The following is a 7,525-nucleotide window of genomic DNA, read 5'->3' as shown; positions in this document are numbered from 1 at the left end:
ATACCTTAAGGGACATCTGGTACGGGAGCCGTATGATCGGTGAGGATTCTCCCATTGGAAATGTACGGTCCCTTACCTGACGTCCGACTTCGTCCGGGAAAATCGCGGACGGCGTCGGGCCGAGGGCGCGGGGGAGCTCTTTCGGGAAGTCATGTCGGAAATCGTTTCGGACTTTCGGTCGCCGTTTTATAAAAATAACAAATTTTTGACTTGCTCCCCGCATTCTCGAAAATTCCCACAAGGCGGAAAATAAATCATATTGCAGGCGCACGAACACGGGGCAAACGAGCGCGGCCTTTTCTCCTAAACGGAAAATATTTCGAAGACGAAACTCGGCGAGCGTAGGTTTGGAGTAAAGGGAAGTTGGCCCCGAACAAGATGGCGTCGAGGCTTCGGCGCTTTTTGAGTTATGGCCATTTTGCTGGGATCAAAGGTCAAAAACGAAAAGTAGGGTGCGATTTGACCGCTTCACGTCAAAGTACATAAGCGTACGGTGTCAGGAAAAAAAAAAAATGCCGTTTATCTATCATAATTTAAGAGAAATAGTACATTGTCCTTTTGGTGATGTTCACGAAGAGGATTTTTTTTTTCAAAAAAATCACAGATCCAGTTGCAGTTTGTTCACACGAACATTTTTAAAGTGGGTCTCGAAGCTCTGCGAGAATTCTGTGATTTTATGTGATTTTATGAAGTAACACACACTCATTTAACCCTCTGTTAATAAGTCAGTTCTTAACATAAAGACTTAAAGCTCAATATTATATAAGAGCCTACCCCAAGGAGGGTATGTGTTCACGTTCAGCTTCCTATGTCAACTGGAAGTACCTTAAAATGGTGCATAGGGTCAGGTTTGAAGGGTAATAAAGGTCAGATCTTTTCAAAACTTCACTTGTGTGATTAGACAACCCTCATGAACTGTAATCAGTCATTTTTCCCAACAGACAGCTCTCTCACACAAACACACACACACAAAAAGGAAGGATGGAGTGAAAAAGTACGGTGCTTAAAGACACACAAAGCCTGCAACGGTATTACTATTATCTCCAGGCCGTGCCGAGTTCAACGAGATGCCCCGCTTGACCGTAGCTCGTTCGGTCTGAGCGCAGCGACCGTTACAAGAAGACGGACCCAAATGACCTATTGACCTCATGTCAATTTTATTTGCTTTTGGGAGACAGAGAGAGAACCGTTAAGGTTAGAAGCACAATTTCACCTCAGGAATGTTCTTTAGGTCCTCCCGATCTGTGCAAGCCTAACCTTGACCTTGTGGCATTAACCCTTACCAGTTAAAAGCTGGTGTTTACATCAAACAATTTACAATGACATGTTGCCCCATAGGAATACATTGACTACACCTCTCAATTCAACCTGAAGCCTATGTGGGTTCTGAATGTCTTATGAACCTGTCTTTGATGTCAGTCCATCAGGCCACCATGAGGTCTACCTGTGTCGATTCTAAGCTTCCTGGAGCAACCGGAAGTGGTTAAATCACCCTAAAAGTGTTTGCCATAGCCAACCTGCAGTTTGAGAGAAATAGTGTCTCAGCCCTATGTAAATCAGTCAATTTTTAACGTACAGACTTAAAACTCAGGATTCTGTAAAAGCCTACTCCAGTGATGATATGTGTTTATTTATAGCTTCCTGTGACAACCGGAAGTGCCATAACTGGTGTCTAATTGGCTGTTTCGAAGGGTTAAAAATGTCAAATCTTTCCAAAACTTCATATATGTGAATAGACAACCCTCATGAACTGTAAATCAGTCCTTCATCCCATCAGATTTCAAAAAAAAAAAAAACACACCGACACAGAAATGATGGAGGGACACACTGAGGGGCTAAGAGGCAGACAGTGCATGTGGTAGTTAGTTTTGTTCCAACTTTTAAAGAACCGTCAGACCTAGAGTTCTGAAAATTTACAAACCTGTTCTAGACCTCAGGTCGATTGTGCACAGTGAATTATGTGGCTCTAGAAGGTTCTCGGGTCGATAAAAAGCCTCGTGTATTTGCCATGTTTTCAATTCATTTTGACCTCAACGAAACGGACGACATTTAGAAACGTCCCAGAGTCTCAAGACTAGGTGCGTTGAAACCGGCTCGGCCCATATAGACAGACCCCAACAAGCCTGTTTGATTGCTCATTCAAGGACCCCGTAGCAAGGCAATGAAAAAAGTGGAATTTCAGCACCAATTAGGGTTTTGCTCGGGCACCGAATGACCTATCGAGCCGAAACTTGGGATTCGAGGTCGCCTCACATAGGGCTAAACATAATGGGTGAACTGGACCCGCAGCTAGAACATAACTACGTATTATTTGTTTTATTATGGTTTAAATAGAAGGCGCTGTGAATTTTGGGCCTGCTCTGAAATATGTTATAGTTGGCATCTAAAGGAGTTGGAATAAGTGAGTTTGGAGACAGATGGTATCAGTTTGGTGTCTGAAAATATCTATTTGACTGATGGACACTGACTTGCTCGTTGACTTTTGTACATTTGCAATATGTTTCAACGGGGAGGTACCATGAGGAAAAAGCGACACGATGAAATTTCACGAAACGAGCGATGGAGAGGAACCACTATCACTGCCCGACCATCCTGAGGTCATCAGACCGTTGACTTTTGCATTTGTAAAGTATTTAAAGAATGCCCGTTAGATTTGCAATATGATTCAACATCACATCATATTGCAAATGCCCGTTATATTTGCAATATGATGTGATGTTGAATCATATTGCAAATATAACGTGCATTCTTTAAATACTTTAGAAATACAAAAGTCAACGTCCTGATGACCTCAGGATGGCCGGGCAGTGATAGTGGTTCCTCTCCATCGCTCGTTTCGTGAAATTTCATCATGTCGCTTTATCCTCATGGTACCTCCCCGTTGAAACATATTGCAAATGGACAAAAGTCAACTAGCAAGTCAACTAGCAATTGTCAACCAAAGTCAACTAGCAAGTGTCCATAAGTCAATGACATCTTTTCAGACACCAAACTGATACCATCTGACTCCAAACTCACTTTTTCCAACTCCTTTAGAAGCCAACTATCAAATATTTCAGAGCAGGCCCAAAATTCACAGCGCCTTCCATGAATGCAGCAAAATAGCATTCTGAAATCACCACTAAAATGACATCACCATAATCTCCAGGCCGTGCCGAGTTCAACGAGATGCCCCGCTTGGCCGTAGCTCGCTCGGTCTGAGCGCAGCGACCGTTACAAGAAGACGGACACAAATGACCCTTTGACCTCAATGTCAATTTGATTTGCTTTTGGGAGACAGCGAGAGAACCGTTAGGGTTAGAAACACAATTTGACCTCAGGAATGTTCTTAAGGTCCCCCCGATCTGTGCAAGCCTAACATTGACCCTGTGGCATTAACCCTTAATAGTTAAATGAAGGTGTTTAGATCAAACAGTTTACAATGACATTTCGCCCCATAGGAATACATTGACTGCACCTCCAAATTCAACCTGAAGCCTATGTGGGTTATGAATGTCTTATGAACCTGTCTTTGATACCAATCCATCAGGCCACTATGAGGTCTACCTGTGTTGATTTTAAGCTACCTGGACCAACCGGAAGTGGTTAAAACCACCCTAAAAGGTGTCCTGATATACATGACTTGCAATTTTGAAAATCACTGCATTCAACCCTATGTAGATCAGTCAATTCTTAACGTATAGACTTAAAATTCAGGATTCTGTAACAGCATACCCCAATCAAGATATGTGTTTACCTATAGCTTCCTGTGCCAACCGGAAGTGCATTGAAATGGGGTCATAGGTGCTGTTTCGAAGGGTTAAAAAAGTCAGATCTTTCCAAAACTTTAAGTGTGTGATTAGGCAACCTTCATGAAGTGTAAATCAGTCATTTCTCTAAACAGATGTCAAAGAAAAGCTCTCACACACACACACAGCAGGGATGGAGTGAAAAAGTACGGTGCTTAAAGACAAACAAAGCCGACAATGGCATGACCATTATCTCTAGGCCGTGCCGAGTTCAACGAGATGCCCCGCTTGACCGTAGCTCATTCGGTCTGGCCACAGCGACAGTGACAAGAAGACAGAGCAAAATGACCTTTTGACCTCAATGTCAATTCTATTTGCTTTTGGGAGACAGCGAGAGAACCGTTAGGGTTAGAAACACAATTTCACCTCAGGAATGTTCTTTAGGTCCTCCCGATCTGTGCAAGCCTAACCTTGACCTTGTGGCATTAACCCTTAACAGTGAAAACAGGTTTTTACATCTCACAGTTTACATTGACATCTCTCTCCATAGGAATACATTGACTGCACCTCCAAATTCAACCTGAAGCCTATGTGGGTTATGAAGGTCTTAGGAACCTGTCTTTGATGTCAGTCCATCAGCCCATCATAAGGTCTACCTGTGTCGATTCTAAGCTTCCTGGAACAACCGGAAGTGGTTAAAACCACCCTAAAAGTGTTTGCAATACCCAACCTGCAGTTTGAGAGAAATAGTGCATTCAGCCCTATGTAAATCACTGAGTTCTTAATGTATAGACTTAAAACTCAGGATTCTGTAAAAGCCTACTCCAATGAGGATATGTGTTTACTGTCAGCTTCCTGTGCAAACCGGAAGTGCCATAATTGGTGTCAAAAGAGCTGTTTCGAAGGGTTAAAAAAGTTAAATCTTTCCAAAACTTCATATTTGTGATTAGGCAACCTTCCTGAACTGTAAATCAGTCATTAGTCCCATCAGATTTCAAAGAAAAATTTACACACCCTAACAGAAATGATGGAGGGACACACTGAGGGGCTAAGAGGCAGACAGTGCCTGTGGTAGTTACTTTTGTTCCAACTTTTAAAGAACCGTTAGACCTAGAGTTCTGAAAATTTACAAACCTGTTCTAGACCTCAGGTCGATTGTGCACAGTGAATTATGTGGCTCTAGAAGGTTCTCGGATCGATAAAAAGCCTCGTGTATTTGCCATGTTTTCAATTCATTTTGACCTCAACGAAACTGGCGACGTTTAGAAAAGTCCCAGAGTCTCAAGACTAGGTGCATTGAAACCGGCTCGGCCCATAGAGACAAACCCCAACAAGCCTGTTCGATTTTGTATTTCTAAAGTATTTAAAGTATTTAAAGAATGCACGTTTAATTTGCAATATGATTCAACACATCATATTGCAAAAGTAACAGTGTGTGTTATGTTTGCAATATGATTCAACACATCATATTGCAAACAGTGTGTGTTACTTTTGCAATATGATGTGTTGAATCATATTGCAAACATAACAGTGTTGTTACTTTTGCAATATGATGTGTTGAATCATATTGCAAATTTAACGTGCATTCTTAAAAATAAACCCTATGTGGGTTATGAATGTCTTATGAACCTGTCTTTGATAACAATCCATCAAGCCACTATGAGGTCTACCTGTGTTGATTCTAAGCTTCCTGGAGCAACCGGCAGTGGTTAAATCACCCTAAAAGTGTTTTGCCATACCCAACCAGCAGTTTGTGATATATAGTGCATGCAACCCTGTGTAAATCAGTCAGTTCTTAACGTATAGACTTAAAACTCAGGATTCTCTAAGAGCATACCCCGATCAGGATATCTCTTTACTTATAGCTTCCTGTGACAACCAGAAGGGCCTTAAGATGGTGTCATAGATGCTGTTTTGAAGGGTTAAAAGGTCAGAACTTTTCAAAACTTCATATATGTGATTAGACAACCCTCATGAACTGTAATCAGTCATTTCTCCCAACAGATGTCAAAGAAAAGCTCTCTCACACAAACATACACACACAAAAAGCAAGGATGGAGTGAAAAAGTACGGTGCTTAAAGACACACAAAGCCTGCAATGGCATTACTATTATCTCCAGGCCGTGCCGAGTTCAACGAGATGCCCTGCTTAACCGTAGCTTGCTCGGTCTGAGCGCAGCGACCGTTACAAGAAAACGGACACAAATGACCTATTGACCTCCATGTCAATTTGATTTGCTTTTGGGAGACAGAGAGAGAACCGTTCAGGTTAGAAGCACAATTTTACCTCAGGAACACTCCTAAGGTCCTCCCGATCTGTGCAAGCCTAACCTTGACTCTGTGGCATTAACCCTTCACAGTTAAAAGAAGGTGTTTACATCAAACAGTATACAATGAAATGTAGCCCCATAGGAATACATTGAGTGCACCTCTAAATTCAACCTGAAGCCTATGTGGGTTATGAATGTCTTATGAACCTGTCTTTGATAACAATCCATCAGGCCACTATGAGGTCTACCTGTGTTGATTCTAAGCTTCCTGGAGCAACCGGAAGTGGTTAAAAAACCCTAAAAGTGTTTTGCCATAGCCAACCAGCAGTTTGTGATTTATAGTGCATTCAACCCTGTGTAAATCAGTCAGTTCTTAACGTATAGACTTAAAACTCAGGATTCTCTAAGAGCATACCCAGATCAGCATATGTCTTTACCTATAGCTTCCTGTGCCAACCGGAAGTGCCTTAAAATGGGGTCATAGGTGCTGTTTAAAAGGGTTAAAAAAGTCAGATCTTTCCAAAACTTTAAGTGTGTGATTAGGCAACCTTCATGAACTGTAAATCAGTCATTTCTCGAAACAGATGTCAAAGAAAAGCTCACACACACACAAACAAGTCCAAACTGTTTGTACACCTGGCATTATTTTTAGGTTACCAGATGCCCTGGTTGAAACTGCGTTTAGGGGGCATCCAGACTTCCAACCCGCTCTGGGAGCACTGTTCGACGGACAAAAATCAGTGGGTGTTGGCCTGAGTGATTTATGGAGGTTTTCCAAAAAAGTCAGAAAATATTCTATGTTTTTTTTCTGAAAAATATTTTTTGTTTTTTATTCTCGAGTCAATGGCCTGAGTGATTTATGGAGTTTTTCCAAAAAACTCGAAAAATATTCTAAGTCCAAACTTTTCGTGCACCTGGTATTTTTTTTAGGTTACCAGATGCCTGGATGAAATTGCGTTTAGGGGGCATCCGGACTTCCATACCCGCTCTGGGAGCACTATTCGACGGACGAAAATCAATGGGTGTTGGCCTGAGTGATTTATGGAGGTTTTCCAAAAAAGTCAGAAGATATTCTATGTTTTTTTTCTGAAAAATATTTTTAGTTTTTTATTCTCGACTCAATGGCCTGAGTGATTTATGGAGTTTTTCCAAAAAACTCGAAAAATATTCTAAGTCCAAACTTTTCGTGCACCTGGTATTTTTTTTAGGTTACCAGATGCCTGGATGAAATTGCGTTTAGGGGGCATCCGGACTTCCATACCCGCTCTGGGAGCACTATTCGACGGACGAAAATCAATGGGTGTTGGCCTGAGTGATTTATGGAGGTTTTCCAAAAAAGTCAGAAAATATTCTGTTTTTATTTCTGAAAAATATTTTATGTTTTTTATTCTCGAGTCAATGGGGTCTGGCCTGAGTGATTTAAGGAGGTTTCCCAAAAAAGTAAAAAAAAAATATTTTTCATTTTTTCATGTCATTTTTCAAAACGGTTTTAAATGCTTTTAGGTGTCATCCAGACGTCCATGGGAG

The sequence above is a fragment of the Salvelinus alpinus genome, chromosome 30, assembly GCF_045679555.1.
Source record: "Salvelinus alpinus chromosome 30, SLU_Salpinus.1, whole genome shotgun sequence".
In the NCBI taxonomy this organism is placed as follows: Eukaryota; Metazoa; Chordata; class Actinopteri; order Salmoniformes; family Salmonidae; genus Salvelinus; species Salvelinus alpinus.
This window is presented reverse-complemented; position numbering follows the sequence as displayed.